The sequence below is a fragment of the Kogia breviceps genome, chromosome 8 (genome assembly GCF_026419965.1).
Source record: "Kogia breviceps isolate mKogBre1 chromosome 8, mKogBre1 haplotype 1, whole genome shotgun sequence".
Lineage (NCBI taxonomy): Eukaryota > Metazoa > Chordata > Mammalia > Artiodactyla > Physeteridae > Kogia > Kogia breviceps.
This window is the reverse complement of record NC_081317.1, coordinates 42,937,384-42,958,996: the sequence shown is the minus strand read 5'-3', so window position 1 is coordinate 42,958,996 and position 21,613 is coordinate 42,937,384. Positions and strand designations below refer to the sequence as shown.

At 41.1% G+C, this 21,613-nt stretch overlaps 1 long non-coding RNA gene across 1 annotated transcript; it reads right to left on the bottom strand.

The window, feature by feature from the left end:
* Positions 1-32: 32 nt before the first annotated feature.
* On the bottom strand, positions 33-21,552 carry LOC136794662 (uncharacterized). Its single transcript, XR_010841732.1, has 3 exons — positions 21,460-21,552; positions 18,268-18,437; positions 33-62 (listed from the first exon to the last, which is right to left on the bottom strand). It is a non-coding gene; the product is annotated as an uncharacterized lncRNA (long non-coding RNA).
* Positions 21,553-21,613: the final 61 nt, after the last annotated feature.

The window sequence follows — 21,613 nt, the reverse complement described above, 5'->3', positions numbered from 1 at the left end:
GCTATGGACCCAATCAACTTCTCCAGTTGCATCTCCATTGTTATTTAATCCCTTGTCTAGCACTGTCCAACAGAAACATAATGGGAGTAGCTTATGTCATTTTAAAGTCTCTAGTAGCCATCCTAAAAAATTAACAGAAACAGGTAAAATCAATTTTAATAATATACTTTAACCCATTGCATCCAAAATATTTCAACATGTAATCAATGTAAAAATTTCAAACTTGGAAGCAGGTAGTCTAGTCTGCACAGTAGCCTAAATCATTGGCTTTGGATTCTGAGAGACCCCGGTTCTAGTTCAGCTCTCCTAGTGACAGGAATTGCAACTTTGGAAAAGTCTCTTAAACTCTCCACACATCATCTGCATGATGGAGATAATAATATCTATCACCCAAGCTTGGTGAAAGAATTTACTTAGATAATGTGCAAAGCTCCTGCAAAATTCTCCATAAATGTTAGTGATTATACTTGCTATCACTGCTTTGCTGTTTTGATCATTCTAGTGCAGCCATTCCCATCTATTAAAATATTTAGAATGGCTTCTTCATGTCAGTGGAAATTTTCTTTATTGCCACAGCCAAACAAATGGCAATAGAAAATAGTATTTCTTCCAACTCCAAAGGGCTCCCTCCCAAAACAGCCACTTAGAAACAAGAGCTGCTGAAAAATGATGGATGCCCTCCCTTCTCAGCCCATAGCAGGAACTGGCTTGTGTAGCAACATCAGTGTGAACCAAGAAGAACCAAGCCCCAGACATGTCCTCTGCCAGGGGGCTCCCGGTGGAGTTCTTGCAGACTGTTCTACAGTATGCTGTGGGTGAAATCCAATTCTAAGCTCTAGTTGTGTGACTAAAAGCCTAAAGGAGCAAAAGACTAAAAAGCAAAAGCAAAAACAAAACAAAAACAACAACAAAAAACAAAACAAAAAAACAGCCTCAGAGTCTTGCTTGCTTTGAAAGACTTGTTTGCTTCTGGCAACAAGAAATGTATGGCTCCAGGAGAGCCAAAGGGGCCAAGAGAGGCATTTCCATTTTGTAACTGTCTTACCAGCCAAACATAGAGGAGAGGTTTTCAAATAAATGTACCTTCATGAGGAATAAGAAATCACAGTAGAAAAAAAAAAAAGCACACGGTTGATTGGCCATCTCTGCTCAGCAACACACATTTAGATCAGCGGTTCCCAACCTTGTTGGCACCAGGGACCTGTTTCGTGGAAGACAATTTTTCCATGGATGGGGTGGGGGTGTTCAGGCGGTAATGCCAGCGTTGGCTCGCCTGCCACTCACCTCCTGCTGTGCAGCCCGGTTCCTAACAGGCCGTGGCCTGGTACCAGTCTGTGGCCCAGGGTTTGGGGACCTCTGATTTAGAGGTCTTGTCAGAAAATGGTATGTGCTCATAGGACCCACCTTCCTCAAAGTCACACCTTTACATGATAAGCTTATTCTGAAAACAGTATTGCTCATTTCCATGCAGTGCTTAGCATTGCTAAGAGCACTTGGATAAGCTTCATTGCTCAGGATCCTGGATCCTTGACTGATCAGGTGGCACCCAAGGAACTGGTGCACAAAATAGATAACTTAGAGGTCAAGAGCCTGGCTTTGAGCCAGACAGACTCACCATTAGAATTTTGGCCCTGGTTGTCATTAGTTTGTGATTTTTTTTTTCTTTTTGGCTGTGCCGTACAGCATTCAGGATCTTATCAATAGTTCCCCCACCAGGGATTGAACATGTGCCCCCTGGATTGAGAGCACGGAATCGTTTTTTTTAAAAAATTATTATTCTTTTTTAAAATATTTACTTATTTATTTGGCTACGTTGGGTCTTAGCTGCAGCACGTGGGCTCTTCATGATAGCGCACGGGTTTCTCTCTAGTTGTGGTGCACAGGCTCCAGAGCGCACGGGCTCAGTAGTTGCAGTGCACGGGCTCAGTAGTTGCAGCACATGGGCTCTAGAGCACGCAGGCTTAGTTGTCCTACGGTATGTGGGATCCTAGTTCCCCGACCAGGGATCAAACCTGCGTTCCCTGCATTGGAAGGCAGATTCTTAACCACTGGACCACCAGGGAATTCCATGGCTTATGATCTTGATAAATTATTCTCTAAGTCTCAGTTCCTTCTTCTATAAACTACAGAATAAATGATATCTACTTCATAGATTGTTATAAGAATGCCTATAAAGTGCTTAGCATAGTGCCTGGTACATGGTAAGATTTCAATGTTTTCCCATACAAGACTGGTGGGAGTATGTCTTGCCAGTGTCCAGAAAATGAAACTTGAAAATTGACAAATGACAACAATCTATCCAATCCCCAAAAATTATACAACCAGAGAAGATTGCAGCAAGACCACATCCTGGCTCTACACAAAGTTCCTGAAGAAGAAAAACACCTATGCTGAAGAAGCACAGTCTGGTAGAGCTGGAAGCACCCTTAGAGACCATTTAGTCCAAGTGTTTATTTTCCAGATAAAGAAACGAAACCTCTGAGAGGTAAGGTAACTTACCCCATGTCAAGAACTAGATGCAGGGTCAGAGTTCAAATCCAGGTTTCTTGATTTTTAATTCTGTGATAAGTTCAAGTGTTTTTGTGGTTAAAACAACTCCTAAACTGGCAGGACATGAATCATCATCATAAAAACCTCCTGTATTTCTAGTTCAGCCCATTAACTATTCATTTGAGATTGTATAATTGTATCCCAAGATGCTCTTTCAATAGCAAACAGAGAGCAAGTGCTTATAAGAAGGCACCTTAGAAGGAAGTGTCCATTCTACCGACCTTGCAAGCCATCACCATTATGGCAAAAATAAATAACCAATACAAAATGTAGACAGGGTTGGGATATAGCACCCCTGAACAGAGGGCTTGAAGCAATGGTCCCTCAAAAAGCAAGTATCTTTATACTCATTACAGACAGTCCAGAAAAACACCAACTCATTTTCTGCAAGGCTTCTCCAAGGCTCTATGAAAATCAGACAGCTATATCTGAGGATGATCTCAGTGCTATTGTCTGGGCTGTGAAAAGTGGGAAAGTTGTTTATTGCCATCCTCAGGGCCTGGCCTCTGTTGGCTCTCTGTAAATATTCACAAGTAAATGAAGGAAAGATCCATCCTAATGGCATAACCATGGATCTTCACCAATGTCATGGGTATAATGTATTTTAAGTATCTTCAATCATTTCCTCAGTAACTTCTGAGTAATCCAGGTGTTATTTTCTTTCTTTCCCATTCATCCATCTGCCTTAAAGATAGGTCAAGGGTCATATTGTCCTAGGGAAGGAGGAGGTCAGTACCACACCAACAAAAGTGTTTTTAAAAATTTAATAGCAATAAAGACTTGAAAGCCAAATGTTGCAGAGAGAAAAAGAATTTATAAATTCTAAAATCTCCTTTTTAAATAAGAAACAATGCTTATATGTCTGAAAATACATAGTTTTTCTCTAAGCTGTGGATAGAGTGGACTCAGAGGTAACCCAAGGAAAGTTCCTATAAGACAGGAATAGAAAATAAATTTCTTAAACTAAAAGAAGAAAAGATAGGCGAGAGGTCAGATGCTAGGGCCCTGGCTTCCCCTGCCCACCTTTGCTTCAAATTGGGACCTTAAAGGCTGTGCCAAAGAAAACTCCAGAAAGTTTGGGAGAAGGAAAACCAGAGGCATTTGTGCCCCACTCTGAATTTTGGGATTTGGAAGGAGACTGCCTGACAGAGTACACCGTGTCGACGGGGGGTATGACAGCAGCACAGAGGAAGACAAAGAGAAGTTATACAAAATAAAGGAGCTATACTTGTTGCACTGCTCAGTGTTTATTTTGTTAAATTTTAACCCCAGTTCACAAGTAGGTCCGCTTAGGTTTGACTGGTTTCAGGAGTGCCCCTGAGGCCCAAGTTTAGAGTCTGTAGCCTGTGGGAAGGATTGTTGTAGATTGACACTTCCTTCTGTTCCCAATGGACAAGATTCTGCCCAGAATCGACTGTCCCACAGTAGAATTAGTCAGCCTGTTCTTCCTTTGCTGTTGGTGTTACCACATTCACCTCCCTTTTGCAGCAGGGTGGTATAATCATAGGCAGATAGACCTGGGTGCTCAGCCTGGCCCTACCAGTTAGTTGTTAGCTGTCTGACCTTGGGTAACTTTCTCTGAGCCCCCAATTTTTATTATAATAAAATAACAAAATAATCATAACACTTCTGGGTTTACTAAGTGAAAAGCCCTTTACAAAGCATATAACATACATTATCTCATTTAATTCTCACATTCACCATGTGTGAGGTAGGTACTATGTTTAGCCTCACATTACAAAAAAGAAAACCTGCCCAAAGCTGCACAGCTAATAAGCAGCAGTAGAAATTGAATCTGGGTCTGGCTGACTACAGAGCTTGGTGGCTATATAGGAGGACCCCATGATAGGGCAGATGTCCCAAGCACCTCAAAGCATAAGGACTCCTCTGTAATTTCCCTGCTAGTCTGTGTCAGTAGTTGGTCCTGAATAAGATCAGCATTGACCCTTGTGTGATCTAGGTAACTCTTTTCTGTGTCTGTATACAACTTTTAAACAAGTCCCACATTTATTCTGACAAAAATATTTGGATCTGTATCTATGACTTATCACTTTCCATTAGGCTCCATATTGGGGCTGAGGTCACATCACTGCAAGCTCCCCTAGATCTAGAGACAGATGCCTGCTGGTGACTGTGTGCAGCAGCATACCTTAAAGCCCATGACAGCCCGGGTGGTTTCCAAGCTGCTGAAATTAGCCCGCAGGATCTTTGCAGGCAAAGGTGTATTTTAGGACAGCAGTATGGCAAGTGATCAGAACACAGACCCTCCCATCCTCTAACGTCCAAATAGCCCATGCTCCTGTTTGACACTATTGCATAGGTGGCCTGTATAGAATGCGAGCATCTATTTATTTGCTAAATCAACAAATATTCATGCAATACAATTCAGGAACTGAATGATAATGACCTTCTTTTAATACATCTAAATGATAATAAAACAAATTATCTTCTTTATAGGACTGTACCACATTTTAGTTAGCAAATTCATTTATTGTCAATGATTTCATTACCTTCCAGCTGCTGAATCTATTGGACATCCTTCAGTCCTTATCATAATTGAATTTTAGGCCATACTGTCTATCGTTTCCTCCTTCTTAAAACTCTCTTCTTGGGCTTCCCTGGTGGCTCAGTGGTTAAGAATCTGCCTGCCAATGCAGGGGACACAGGTTCGAGCCCTGCTCTGGGAAGATCCCACATGCCGAGGAGCAACTAAGCCGATGCGCCACAACTACTGAGCCAGCACTCTGGAGCCTGTGAGCCACAACTACTGAGCCCACGCACCTAGAGCCCGTGCTCCACAACAAGAGAAGCCACCGCAATGAGAAGCCTGCACACTGCAAGGAAGAGTAACCCCCACTCACCACAACTAGAGAAAGCCCACGTGCAGCAACTAAGACACAATACAGCCAAACATAAATAAATTTATATTTAAAAAAAACTCTCTTCTTTAGGTCAATAATTATTATTGTCATTATTGTTATTATAAGTTTGCATCAGTAGAGTGCTTACAATATATAAGGTGGTGTGTTAAACACTTTACATGCATTCTGTCCTTGAATACTCATAAGCCGATGGGGTAGATGTTATTATTATTCTTATGTTAAGATGAAGAAATTGAGTCACTTGTCTTAGGTGACACAGCTAGTAAATGACAGAGCCTGATTTTGAACCCAGGTTTTCCTAATTCCAGAACCCATGTTCATAAGCATCATGGTACATTGCCTCATAAGGTTTTCAAGAGAGTAAATTTGGAGACCTCAGTGCCATTAAAGCTAGCTCTAGATTGCAATTAGTTTTTCCATTTTTGAGCTGGAGCAATGTTCAGAAAATAAAATCTCTTTTTTTGTGGAAATAAAACTAGATAATCCTGTATCAAAAATGATAAAATGTTCATGAAAGAATGCTCAACATCATTAATCATTAGAGAAATGCAAATCAAAACTACAATGAGATATCATCTCACACTGGTCAGAATGGCCATGATCAAAAAATCTACAAACAATAAATGCTGGAGAGGGTGTGGAGAAAAGGGAACACTCTTGCACTGCTGGTGGGAATGTAAACTGATACAGCCACTATGGAGAACAGTATGGAGGTTCCTTAAAAAACTACAAATAGAACTACCATACGACCCAGCAATCCCACTACTGGGCATATACCCTGAGAAAACCATAATTCAAAAAGAGTCATGTACCAAAATGTTCATTGCAGCTCTGTTTACAATAGCCAGGACATGGAAGCAACCTAAGTGTCTATCAACAGATGAATGGATAAAGAAGATGTGGCACATATATACAATGGAATATTACTCAGACATAAAAAGAAATGAAACTGAGTTATTTGTAATGAGGTGGATAGACCTGGAGTCTGTCATACAGAGTGAAGTAAGTCAGAAGGAGAAAAACAAATACCGTATGCTAACACATATATATGGAATCTGAGAAAAAAAATGTCATGAAGAGATTAGTGGTTGGACGGGAATTAAACACAGACCTACTAGAGCATGGACCTGAGGATATGGGGAGGGGGAAGGGTAAGCTGTGACGAAGTGAGAGAATGGCATGGACATATATACACTACCAAATGTAAAATAGATAGCTAGTGGGAAGCTGCCGCATAGCACAGGGAGATCAGCTCAGTGCTTTGTGACCACCTAGAGGGGTGGGATAGGGAGGGTGGGATGGGGGGAGATGGAAGAGGGAAGAGATATGGGAACATATGTATGTGTATAACTGATTCACTTTGTTATAAAGCAGAAACTAACACACCATTGTAAAACAGTTATACTCCAATAAAGATGTTAAAAAAATGATAAAATGTGAGAGTAAATATAGACTGTAAAAGTAACATCAAATGAATTCTAGCCTTTTAGAAACAAATTAAAGTAAAATGGAAAAGAGTTTGATTATCTGCAAGATTTTCCCCCACATCTTGTTTAAAATGGTATTTGGTTTGCTGTCTATGGCAGACTCTGGAGATGTCTGCCCACACTCCCTGCCCCATGATCCCCACCTCTTGGTGTTCACACCTTGGATAATTCTCTCCCATTGAGTGTGGGCAGGACCTGTGACCTGCTTCTAACCAATGGAATATAGCAAACATGATGGGATGTCAGTTCCATGACTAGATTACATTTTGTAAGACCCCATATTGCTAGCACACTTTTTCTAGAGATTCTATCTGCTGGCTTCGTGAAGTAAGTGGCCATGGTGGGGAAACCCATGGGGAAACTGAGGGTGACCACTTGGAATAGCCAACAAGAAACTGGAGCCCTCAGTCCTACAACTACAAGGAAATTAATTCTGCCCCAAATCTGAGTGAGCTTGGGCAGATTCTTCCCTAAGCAAGTCCCCAGATGAGAATGCAGCCCAGATGATGCCTTGATTGTAGCCTGAGCAGAAGACACAACTAAGTCAAGCTCTGACTCACAGAAGCAGTGAGAAAATAGATGTATATAGTTTTAATCTGCCACCGTTGTGGTAATTTGACATGCAGCAATGGATAACTAATACACAGCCTCACTCATGGCCTTTCCCAAAATTCCACAAAAATTATTATGAAACGACAAACAAGAAACTGGAAGAAAAATATACAACGACTGAATGTCAATTTATTCAGAATCTTGAAGAGACTATCTCTAACTACAAAGCCAATGAAATTAGGTTGAAAAGAATCTGTTCTATGTCAATTGTTCTATGCACTAAAAAACAGTAATTGTTATCTATTCCTGCATAATAAATCACCACACATATTGTATGATTCCATTTATATGAAATGTCCAGAATAGACAAATCCATAAAGACAGAAAGTAAATTAGTGATTTTCAGGGAATGACGGGGGGGAAGAATTAGGAGGTACAGGAGTTATTTTGGGGGTGATGAAAGTATTCTGGAATTAGGTAGTGGTGATGGGTGCACTTCATGAATATACTATTAAAAACCACTGAATTATACACTTTAAAATGGTGAAAATGTAAATTGTATATAATATTAATTTTATCCCAATAAGAAAATTTATTGTTTCTCAAAGAATCTGTGGGTCAAGAATTTGAGAGTGAAAGAAAAGAAGAATAACATACAAAAATTAATCGTAAGGAAGAGAAAGTCTTTGTAGTATAAACACCAGGTCATGAAGAGATGTGACAAACAATAAAAAATATATGTCTATCCATTTAAAAAAAAAGAAAAAGAATTTGAGAGTGGATTGGCTGTGAGATTCTGAGTTGGGGTCTCTCATAAGTGGTATGTCAGCCTGGGGCTACAGTCATCTGAAGAAACCTAGACTCAACTGGACTAGAGCTAGAGAATTTTCTTCAAAAGTAGTTCACTCGGGCTTCCCTGGTGGCGCAGTGGTTGAGAGTCCGCCTGCCGATGCAGGGGACACAGGTTCGTGCTCCGGTCCGGGAAGATCCCACATGCCGCGGAGCGGCTGGGCCCGTGAGCCATGGCCGCTGAGTCTGCGCGTCCGGAGCCTGTGCTCCGCAATGGGAGAGGCCACAACAGTGAGAGGCCCACGTACTGGGGAAAAAAAAAAAAAAAAAAAAGTAGTTCACTCACTTGGCTATCAGATTGGTGCTGGTTGGTGGGAGGCCTAAGTTCCTCTCAATGTGGATTTTTTTTCACAAGGCTGCATGAGTATACTCACAACTCAGCAGCTGGCTTTCCCCAGAAAAAGTGTATACAGCAGAAACTAACAAAACCTTGTAAAGCAATTATACTCCAGTAAAGATGTTAAAAAAAAAAAAGACAGCAAGGCAAAAGATGTCACATGTTTTATTTCCTGCCTCAGAACACACGTCCTACACTTTTGCAGAAAGTAAGAGGTTTTGTTTAGATTCTTACCACTTTTCTTTCCCTGTTAGGAAAGCCAAGGTCTTTACCAACTAGAATACTGAGAATACACCCATCTATTGTAGGAATTATATATATATATATATATATATATATATCCAGAATATTATCCTCTATCACCTGTTTATTCTACTTTTTCTACATTGTCAGCAACTATAACTCCCATGAACAGTGTAAACATGAAGAAGTGGGGAATGGAAGAGGTTAATGGCCCCTTTTGTGAGTAAGATTTCCACACACATTGTTCAAAATGCATTGGTTAATTCAAAACCAAAACCAAAACCCAAAGTGTAAAAAAGGAGACATTTTGGCCAACTTCTGCAAGCTTCTGATGATTTCAGTCTCCTCCACGAAATAATGCTTTGTTTCAACCTGGTGATTGCCTCTATCCTTGGAATTATTAGGAAAATTTGATGAGGAATAAGATCTATGATTCATGTGAGTCTGCTTTGACTTTTGTGTTAGTACAAAGATTGAAAGGGTAAACCATGTTCCAGACAAGCCTAATAACAATAATAATATCACTTACTATGGGTCAGGCATTGTGCTATGCATTTCACATCCACGATTTCATTGAATCCTAACAACAAACCTAAGCAGTAAAGTGCTATCATTATCCCACTTTACGTTGAGGAAACTGAGGCTAGAGAGAGTCAATTGACAAAGGCCTCAATTCAAGAGCAGAGCTGAGATTCAATCTATGCTATTTGATTTCCAAGCTTGAGTCCTTAATCAGTATGCTTCTTGCCTCCTTTTTTTTAAAAATGATGCATGCATAGACATATTCTGAAAAAAGTTTAGAATTATATGGATATAGAAAAAACCTTACAGGAATTTAATAAAACAAACATGTTGTACATATTGGAACCAAAACCAGGCTGGCGTCCCCCGTCTCTTTTGCAACACCTAGGGCCAGAACACAATGGAATAACATCTTCAGAGTTTTTAGGAGAGAAATGCTCCAACCCAGATTTTAAAAATTCACTCAAATAGCTGTGAAGGCAATCAAAAGACAATTCATGTCTATGAGAGACTAAAAGATTTTACTTACCTATCATCCTGAAAACAAGCAAGCAAACAATAACCTTTAAGATTAAGAGGTGAGTCAAGATTATAGGGAAACATAAAAGATGTAAAAGAATTAGCAACAGCATTGAAAACATTTTGAGATAAATCTAAAGAATTGTAAACTTCACTACAAAATGGAATATGCTTGTTAAATTGTAATCGTGGAAGAAAAAAGAATACATAATATAAAAACAATTTCGTTAAATTCCAGATTACATGAACAAAGACTAGAAATGGAGATGAGAAAAGGAAGTAAGTGTTAATTCTTCATTCATATATAGAAGAAAATCTGAAAATACCGTTTCATTTCTTACTTAGGTAATTAGAAAACATACAGGTTAACACTCTTTATGAAAAAATTAAAAGAGAGCTATTAGTGATCTTCAAAAACAGAAGATAATAAAAGGAAATTATAAATGACAAAAGACCATAAATATGTACATGTTAACTAATTTCTCTATGACTCATTCCCTCATCTATAAATGGAACTAATAATATCTATCTGAGGACTTGTGAAAATCAAAACGGCTAATGTATATAAAGCATTTAGAATAATGTCTGGGTATTGTAAGTACTATATAATATTAGTTGTATTATAGTATTATACCGTATTTTTAAATATTTTATAGTAATACAGTGTTATCATATTAAAAGTCCTCTACAGTAAGCAGATGTTAATTCTTAAATTGAAAGAAAAAATAAATGTTACTTTAAAAAATTAAACAATAAGTTTTAGGGCAAAGTTTCCTTTCCTTCTTCCCCTTTACTATACAAAAATAATCAACTTTAAACACTATATATGTTAATGTAGTGGCCTAAAATTTGGGTTTGGATTTTAAAAGAATCCTTTCCCATTGCAATTGCAAATCCTCCATTTACTTCAATGTTTCTACATTGCCCTTGGTTAGATTCCATTTTTCTTCTTCAAATTGCTCCCAAGGGATTAAAGGCAACAAATGTGACCTCGTAACTCCTAGAATTATAAAATATGCATTAGTAATTCCGACACTTTGGCATTATGTTAGAGTTCCTCCCCCCAACATGTGCCATATCCTAACATCAACATTACTCAAAGAGGGTCTGAAGATTGTAGCCCAGGAACTCACATTGTAAGGTAATTATAAATACTTGGAGAATCAGTTTGATAGCAATAATCATGACATAATTATTGTATTTTCCACACATTTCTTTGTCAGATTAGGTCCATAGAAATAAAGTAGGGGAACGTTCAGACAATATGAATACAAATGTGTGTGTACCTACACTCCACCCTACTCAGTTAGGACCTTCGGATGGAGACAATGAATACCTGCAATGTGAATCCAATCACATCCTCTCTTCTGGCTGTGTTGCACACTTGGAGTTTTAGTTTCCAAAGGATATAAAAGGAGAAATGATGGGGCAGGTGTGGGACAGTTTACACAACTCTACCTATCACAGAAAACAGCCCCCTTGCAGAGAGGGGTAGCCACCTGTTTCCCTAGTAAAGACATCTCAGATTTATGGGGAAAGAGAATAAGGGGCAATCAAAGCCATTTTGTAACTTTACCCCGGGGGGCACATGCATCAGTGTTTCTGTTCATGGAAATTCTCTCTAGCAGAAATTCCCACTAGACCACAGCATATGGTCTTTTCTTTATTTTCTGGTGGTGTCTTTTTTGTGCCTTTTCTTAGGCATTTTATTGGAAAGCTTTGTGAGGGCATATCAAGTACTACTAACATGGAATCATGGAAACTCATGACTTCATTTCAAACCCTTTTTTCATGGGGCTAAAACTTTAAAAGACACAAACTAACTTTAAAATTGTGGTTTAGGAGAATTTCCTGGTGGCGCAGTGGTTAACAATCCACCTGCCAATACAGGGGACACAGTTTCGATCCCTGGTCTGGGAAGATCCCACATGCCACGGAGCAACTAAGCCCATGTGCCACAACTACTGAGCCCATGGGCCACAACTACTGAAGCCCGCACATCCTAGAGCCCGTGCTCTGCAACAAGAGAAGCCACCGCAATGAGAACCCTGCACACCACAACGAAGAGTAGCCCCCGCAACTAGAGAAAGCCCGAGCAGCAACGAAGACCCAATGCAGCCATATAAATAAATAACTATAAAAAAATAAAATAAAATTTCAGTTTGGAATTATACCTCCCTTTTGGTTCTAAGCTTCAGCTTAGCTCTAATATCCTAGAATTGGAGAATTATGTTAACATCCATGTACTCTCCATGCCTTTAGTGATTTTATTGATTTTTAAAAAACATTTTCTCGGGCTTCCCTGGTGGCGCAGTGGTTGAGAATCCGCCTGCCGATGCAGGAGACACGGGTTCGTGCCCTGGTCCGGGAAGATCCCACATGCCGCGGAGCAACTAAGCCCGTGAGCCATGGCCGCTAGGCCTGCGCGTCCGGAGCCTGTGCTCCGCGGCGGGAGAGGCCACAACAGTGAGAGGCCCGCGTACCGCAAAAAAAAAAAAAAAAAAAAAAAAAAATTTTCTCTCAGCCATCATCTTTTCACATTGAATCCCAAGCTTTTCAACTTTGTTCTCCTTCATCAACACCCTATTGCCTGTGATCACAAATGCACTTCTTCCCAGGATCTTCATATGTGGGTGCACTCGGGGGGCTAATGATTGGGTGCTCAAAGAGATATTCTAAAATATTAGTTCAAAGTTTATTTAATGGCTGCAGGGAGAAAGTGGCTTCTATTAATAAAACCACTTGCTTTATATTAATATACCACTCAATTTATATTAAAATGTAACACCATCAAAAATACTGAGGTGTAGCAGCTGACAAAATATTAATGTCTGAGTATTCACAGCCTCTCCTACTTCCTCTTCTAAGGAGGGTGGATTTGACTTGCTGGATTGGCGGCCAGGCTCTCCTTTGCTCTGCAGCACCTGAGAAACAGGCACAGTGGAGGGGAAAAAAACGTAAAGGAACCAGAGAGAGTTGGTTATTCTCTATAATAAAGGGCTCAAGAAGACAGAGGAGAGAGAGGAAGACCAAATCACATGGTTGGTATTAAAAAGAGTCTGAGGGAGAAAATAAAGAGGAATCATTCACTTCAGAAGCCACTGACAGGGTGTGTGTGTGGTGTGTGTGCGCCTGTGTCTACATGAAGGAGACAAGGAGACAGAAGAATGTTCTCTCTTGGAATTTTACTATTTATTAAGGATATTCTCCCACCTTAGCATTTTGTCAAAAGATACTGTAAAAAGATGAAGTGCTTCCGATTATATTGTCCTAACCCTGGAATGTATTTTTTCACTCAATAACACCACAGGGTGATAAGTCTAGGTGGAGCTCCAGATATGTGAGGTTACAAAGACAAGGCGCTTACTAGATATGCTAACCATAAAAAACAACTTAATGTCTTTGGAATTGCCCTCATCTCACTGTTTTTCCATTTCTTATGATTAGACAGCCATTTGCCACTTGATTTTCACTAATAAGAGCAATAAATGATAACTTATGTAAATAAAGATACAGTTCAAAATATATTTAAAAACTTGTTTGTTTTTTCAGTTTTCTAATAGTAAAATATTTCCTAATTTTTTGGTAATTCTTTTTTTCTCTGTAGATTTCCTTTGTGACTTTTCAAAACCAGACAACTTCTTGAGAGTCATATTTTAAATTTATATATTTTCAAGGCAAGCTTACAATTTTTAGGTAATGAAATAAATGACCTATTCCAAATAAATAGCACCATGCCATGTGTCATGGGTTGAATTGTGTTCCCCCAAAAGATATGTTGAAGTCCTAACCTCCAAGGCCTCAGAATATGGCCTTATTTGGAAAGAGGGTCTTTTCAGAAGCAATTGAGTTAAAATAGGTCATTAGACTAGGCCCTAATCCAATATGACTGGTGTCCTTATTAAAAAGGCAAATTTGGACACAGAGAAAGATTTGCACTGAGGGAAGACTGTGAACAGACATGGAGAATGACAGAGGATTGGAGTTCTGCAGCCAGACACCAAGGTACATCTGGGGCTACCAGAAGCTGGGAGAGGTGAAAGAGAATTCTTACCCTACAGATGTTAGAGGGAGTAGGGCCCTGCTGACACCTTAAGTTCAGACTTGTAGCGTCCAGAACTGTGAGACAATAAATTCTTGTATTCTAAACCACCCAGTTTGTGGTACTTTTTTATGGCAACCCTCGGAAATAAGTAAATCATGTATTAAACAGTCTTAGCATTTTGGTCGACTACGGTGACTGTCATGAGGGAACTATGGGCTGGATGTTCCTAGGATTGCTGTGGTCTCTCAGTGTACCAAGTAATTTGCAGTCACTCACTGTGAAAGTACTTGGCAGGTCAGTGTCTTCTCTGTAAGGAGCTTTTTCTTGTCTCTTCTTTTTTCTTTCTTCCTTCTTTCCTTTTCCCCTCCCTTGTCCCTTCCTCCCTCCCTTCCTCCCTTCCTTCTTTCCTTCTTTTCTTTCTTCCTTCCTTCTTTTTTAGGTTCAACTTGATTACGCACTCTCCCTCAGCAAGAGTGGATCAATTTGCATTTTTCTAGTTATGTAAGGAGTTGCTTATGGAAATCTGAATTAATAGGGACCACATTTTCAGTGCCTTCTAACTTAATTTTAGCATTTCAGCCCGAAGCCTGGTTAGCCTCCTGGCTCATTGTCAACCACTTAACATGGCTTTTGGTTCACCCCATCCTCTCATCTCAACTCTGGGGCAGGGCTCAGGAATAGGGTGAAAATGTCCATTCTTACCAATTTTTTGTTAAATTGCAATTTTAATTGTTTTAATTGTGCCCAAGCAAAATGTTCCTGGATATATCACAATGGCTAAGTCAGAATAACTTGATCACTATGTCAAACACCTGCCCCAAACTAGCAGTGTAACAGCAAGATAGCAACACTGGTGTCCAGAGACACTGGAAGTGATCCACCTTCCACCTCTACTATGTCTGCTGCCTGAAGGTTGGGAGAAAAACAACATTTTGTGAGATGCCTTAGGGATCTTCCTCTACCCCAACACACTCTCTCCCCCACCCCAGACACACTCCAATCCCTAGATCTGAAGGGAGGCCTTAGATGGGGCTAGAATTCTGGAAATCCAACTAGAAAATATCAAGACATAGGAAATGCCATACTCCAACTGCACTCCAGGTTAGTGCTACTGGGTGGTCACACCAAAATAGTTACAAGGCAGTAAGTGATTAAATGTTGGGAGGATTGTAATGATCTGTATTCAGCCATTTGGGTAACAACTTCACAGTCTTTACCAGAGTCCCCTATGACCTGTACTTTTCTTTAAATCAACTTTTGAAGTAGATCAACTGCAACATGTCCATAGCTCTTCTCCCCTCTTGGCATCCATGCCCCTTGCAATGTGACTTTGTAGCTTCTCCCACTTACAGGGAGGGAATGGCCTTGGGAGTTGCTCCAACCAATAGAATGCAGCAGAAGTGATGGCATGCCAGTTCCCCGTGGTCTCAAGAGGATTTTCATGATTCTGCTGCATCAGCTGGACCCCTGGCTCTGCCATAGGAAAAGCCTGACAACACTAATGGGGGATGATGTGCCACATGGAGGAGAAGGAAGGGACTCCAGCTGACAGTCAGCAACCCCCAGAGGCCCAACCATTTAGCAAACGTGCAGCTGACTGACCACAGACACAGGAAGGAACCCAGCTGACTTCACTCCAACTGAATCCAGCCCAAACTACCGACCCATAGAATCATGAGCTCAGTAAAGTGTCCTTCTTTTCAGCCATTGTGTTGGATTAGTTTGTTTTACAGCAATAATGAAACGATACAGCTTTCAATTAAATTGCCTTTAAAAAAACTGTGAAATCATGAGTCTGATATGCTAGTAATACATTTTCCTAAGACACAATAAAATGAATACATAATTATTAAATTCCCTAACAAATATTAAAGAAGTTAGGAGAAAGAAGAAACTATTTCAGGCAAGGTGTGTGGTCAAGACGACATTTAGAGAGGAGAGGAATTTAACTAGATTTGGAAAAACATGTCAGGACCAAAAATGTGGAACAGAGAGGAGAGGATATTCTACAAATAAGAAGTGTTTCTGTGGGATAGTGAATAAATAAGCTTGGTTGAGATATTGTTTTGGTTTTGTCTCTTTGTGAAGTTCTAAATCTGGAAAAAAGAATTTGGCTTTGAGAAAAACTTTAATGGAGGCTAATGCTTTCAATTGAATAACAAAAAAAAAAATCACCATCTGTTCTTTCAAGCTGAGGCCAATGCATTTCAACACATTCTAACCTCACTTTTAACCTAAAAGGATTGATTTTTAAGGATCATAACTCTTTTAAAGTCCTTTTTTTTTTGTCATAAGGAACAGAGAATGACTTGCCATTCCTACATGAAGTAATTTAAGACCCAGCGTGAAGGCAGATTCTAGAGTTGATAATAAGGTAAATAGAAAATGCAGGTGACCAGAATTTAGGGCACCAGCTGATGCTCTTATTCAGCAGCTAAAGAGCTGTGTTACTTTGGGCAAGTGACATGTCTCTAGATCTCAGCCTCCTCATCCATCAAACACTTGAGGTTAAACCAAATGATCTTTAAGATCCCTTCCAGCTCTAGAATTCTGTCATTCTCTGTCAGTGATTCAGCAAGACAAGTAGTCATCAAGAGATGGTCAAATTCAGTGCTGATTCAGTCCACTGGGCAGGAAGTACTGAGTTCTTAAGGGCAGAACATAGTGTGGAGTCCTGGTTTGCCAAGTGATGTTCAATGTATAATAGCTCAGTGTAACTCAAGCTCTTCCCTGGTGTGTGTGTGTGTGTGTGTGTGTGTGTGTGTGTGTGTGTGTGTGTGTGTGTGTGTGTGTGTTGGGGTGAGGGTGAATAATGAAGAAGTTAGGGTCTTATGACTATATTATATTCAGTCTGAAAGATTACTATGTCACTAAGAAGCACTTGGATATTATTGAGGTTGATTCACACTTTGCTGGCAAATACTGGTTGGGGTAAGCAAATTTCCAAAGCCAGAACATCCTTAAAGGGAGCTCCGGTGATCCTGTCTTGGGATAAGGCACAGCATTCAAAACAGAGCCTAGGGGGCTTCCCTGGTAGCGCAGTGGTTGAGAGTCCGCCTGCCGAAGCAGGGGACGTGGGTTCGTGCCCCGGTCCGGGAGGATCCCACATGCTGCAGAGCGGCTGGGCCCGTGAGCCATGGCCGCTAAGTCTGCACGTCCAGAGCCTGTGCTCCGCAACGGGAGAGGCCACAGCAGTGAGAGGCCCGCGTACCACAAAAAAAAAAAAAAAAAAAAAACAAAAAAAAAAAAAAAAAACAGAGCCTAGGGTCACTGGTGTGAATGATGATAAATGGGAAAGGAGAAGGAGAAAAGAAAGCTGCCTTATAATCACCACTTGTTCAACATCCATTCTCATTTAATCTAGTCCTTTCCATATAGCAAGGAACAAAACCAACAAAAACTTCTGCCCTTATGGATCTTACAATCTGTTCCCAGATATTCCTTCTGAGACTTGTATGTTATGTACACATCTGTTCTGTGGTGTTTGTTGTTTTGTTTGTTTGCGTTCTTTTGTTTTCTTTGGGTGGACAGTAAAGAGTTGGCAGGGTTGGGGGTAACTTTCAGGTGGGGACGATTGGCGGACTGAGAATATCTGAAGGATGCTTACTTGGTTTTCAAAGTCTGACTCAACTCTTTTGTGCATTTAACCATCAACAGAGATATAGAGAAGCAGATACAGAGAACCAACTGTACAGAAGCTAGGCTCTACAGTTTAAAAAAGTAAATCAACCAGATTCCCTGCCTCAAAGATATTCACAGCTTAGTTTACCCTAGTGAGAGAAAGAGACATGAAAATACATGATTACAATTTGATATGATCTACCTACAACAGGATGCATAAAGACTAGACTCCAAAGAGGGAAGCAGTTAACTCTGCTGGGGAAAACTTCAGGGACCTCTCCCCAGAGCAGGTTTGGTAGCATGGGTTTTGAAGAATGAGGAGAAGTTTTGTTGCAGGCTGAGGGTACAGCAGGTGCACAGTAACAACAGGGAGGACGGCTGCATTATGTCTGGCAAGTGGTGGTGGTTCTGTGTGACCAGGGCAAGCAATCATTCTCCACCTTTCTGCATATCAAGATCATCTAGAGAGCTTTTAAAACTACAGATTCCTTGACCCTACCACCAGCTTGATTAAATCAGAATTTTAGGGGTGGAGCACGGACCTCCATGAAATTTTAAAATTAAAAGTTTAAAGCTCTCCAGGTGATTCTAAGGTGCAGCCAGGGTAGAGGACTATGAGACTAGAACGGTACTTCTCAAATTTTAATTCACAGGAATCACCTGAGGCTCTTTTTCATGCAGATTCTGATTCAGTAGGTCTGGTATGGGTCAGAGCACCTGCATTTCTCACTAGATTCCAGGTGATGTTGATGCTGCTGGTCCACAGAACAATCGAGGATGTGGCTGGATCAGTAATTTCCAAAGTATGCTGCCCAGACCAGCAGCGTCACCTGGGAACATGGAAGAAATACAAAATTTCAGATCCTACCTCAGATGTACTGAATTAGAAACTCTGAGGATCGGGACCCAGAAATCTGTTTTTTCAAGCCTTCTAGACAAATCTGATGCAGCTTCATTCAAGTCACGATACTGTTAGAAAACCATTGGGCTAAAGTATTAAAAGGTTGGGTAATGGTGTTGAAAAATACTAGAAATGCATATGGTGGCCCAATTACAAAGAAGCTGGTATATCAAGAGTTAGAACTTTATCGGAAGCCCTTGGACAGTTTTAGGAAGTGGAGTAATCTAATTTAAAGTGATGTTTTGAGAACGATCTCTCAGGTAAAAATGTCCCTTTGAGGCACTTCCCAACTATGGTACAAAATGTCCCAGTTGCCTTGATGCCATCAATGGTCCTTTCCATCCACCTACCCAAGGCCACAGGCCCCTACAGAAAACACAGCCCGACTTCCTGGTTTCTGACCTGCCACTTGTCCATGGATTCTCCCTCTCTCCTGAGTCCCTTTCAATGGTTACTTCCTCTGGTTGTTCATCCCCTCTGACTTGACTTTTCCTGGGGCCAGAGCCTCTTGGGTTGTCCCTCCTTGAGTTAAGCACTGCATTCCAGCACCACCCCCATTCCCATGCCACACCCTCCTCCCACCCTGACCTGAATGCAGTGCCCAGGCCCTGGCTTGTCTGGGAGGAGGCACTAGACAGAAAGAGCTGAGAGTCAGGGACTGTGAGTCTGGCTGGCAGGGACTTGCTAGGTGACCAAGGCCAAGTCACTTACCTCTAGGTTTCAGCTGCCTCATTTATTTAATCCAGGCTCAGGAACTGGATTAAACAATCATTAAGGAGACCCAATATAAAGCTCTATAATTCCACTGAAAGCCTTTGCTGAGCAGGATTACTTTACTGAAAATATATTGTGCAATCACAAGTCTTTTTTCCTGGACATAAAAGAAGTTTACTTTTAAAAAATATAGAACCTATCTTTATAAGCTCAATATCAAGGTATAGCAGAATAATACTTTAGAAATATTAATGTCTTGCCCTCAGATTTCTCCCGTTTACCCTTCTTTCCTGTTCCAGTAAGTAGACAATTTTGTGCTTATTGCCATGGGGAGAGAAGTGACACATCCGAATAAAGGAAAAAAAGGGTGTCATCCCTGCTTTGGTTTCCATAAGTCTAAGCCTTTAGGGCAGAGGCTGCAAAGTGGCAGCCCTTCGGGCAAAACTGGGTCACAGATGTTTTTATGTTTGATCTGCAGTGATTTTTCCCCAAAAATAAGTTAATTTCCAAAATTTAAAAATCAGAAAGGTTTACATAAGGTGAAAATTTCCAGCTTCTTCTCGAAAAACAAATTGGAAAATTTGGCAACTTTGCACCTCAAAGATAGGTCCAAAGCACCCTCTTTCCTGGATCAATGAGTCCTGGAAAGAAGCAAGAGCACAGAGGCTTAGCTTGGGTAAGGCAGAGCCACGAGCAGCTCCAGGGACTCATCGTAAAGATAGCAGAGAGGTCTGCCAGGGCCACAGGACCAGAGGATAGACAGCTCAAGGGTGACACTGATGTCCCATGGCCAACGGCTCAATGAGACAAAGGGTGGATCTCAGCAGATGACCTTGTGGAAAAATGCCACTGAGGATAGATGCTTCTTATTATACTCCTTGGTCCTAGTTGGGCACCCCGTCCTAGGGAAGCACCCAGAATTGAGGTACAATCCCCTGGGGCAGAGAGAGAAATAGAAAATCTCAAACATAGAAATTAAGTCTCTGCCACAAGAATGGAATGGGGGCTCAGATAGAAATTAATTTCCATTTTAGAAAAGTCAAAGAAATGTATATTTTCTGCATGCCTCAGTTTGGGACTTAGATATGTACCCATAAAAGAATGAAGGATTTTACTTATATACTTGTTTTTTATGTGTACACATCCCTTTAAAAATGACATGAGGTATGAGTGAGATGGGTGGTAAGAGAAAATAATTGTGCCTGAATCTCCTCTTCCAGAATGAGATGAAAAATTGGTTCATTCTGAAGTTTGGAGATGTATTTGATCTTTATACCCGTGGTTCTTGACATGTTTGGGTCAGGGACTCCTTTGAGGAGCTGATAAAAGAGAGAGACCCTTTGTCCCAAAAAACATACAAAGACACAAAATGTGTGTATTTAATTCCAGAGGCTTCAGAACTCATCCCCTTTGGAAGCTCATCCGTGGACCCCAAGATAAGAAGCCTTCCCCATGGGGGCTGCCTCTGTCTGCCACTCTTCATGTCCCCATTTTCTTCCAGGGGATTTCAGTGAAAAAAAAAAAATCCTCAGCTTATTTGGAGTACAAAAAAACCTGCCACCCACAGTCTGTTACCCTGGCACCCTCACCATCTGCAGCCTTCAAAGCCCTTGCCCATTCCCACCCCCCGTGGAGCCGTAGTGCACAGCCCTTTTCCTGTAGGGTTGCTGCATTCTGAGCTCTGCCCGAGCACCCTCTTTGGGACTGCCTGACACCGACGCCTGTTATAAATAGAAGGGGATGAGGCCCTGAGTGCTCACCTCACTTCTGGCAGAAGACGCTTAGATTTGCTGCCTGTCAGGAAACTCACTCTGAACACAAAAGCATCCTGGGCAAGAGCTGCTCAACCAGAAGGGATGCAGAAGTGTGTAGCCGAAGGTGAGGCAGACAGCATAGCCCACCAACTGGGAGCCACAGCACACTGTTCAGTCGATTTGACTAAAGCAGGCGTTTGTCCAGCCACCAACCACATTGACTGAGCCTCCTTTGTGTGGAGAATTGCTTTGGCTTGATGGCACCATGGAGAAAACAGTGAAGGCTGGTGACACGAGTCTGGAGGAACCACTCACTCATGACACATGCATGGGATGCTATGTGTGTCAGGCACTGGGCCAGGCTCCCTGGAGTCCCAGGTGAGCGCAACACCTCCCCATCCCCCAGAAGCCCTTGTCCTTCTGCAAGAGGGTGGGACCAGACAATGCTCACACCATACACTTACTCCACGTGGTTCCACTAACCTCCTGTGAAGCCTTCAGCAACTTGCTTCCTTCTCTGGAGCCTCATTTTTCTCTTTTGTAACATGAGGGTGTCGGACGTGAAGATGCAGGAGGTTCCCTTCCAGGTGGTAAAAATTCTCTTGTTCCTTTGGCCTACATACAAAGCTTCTAAAGG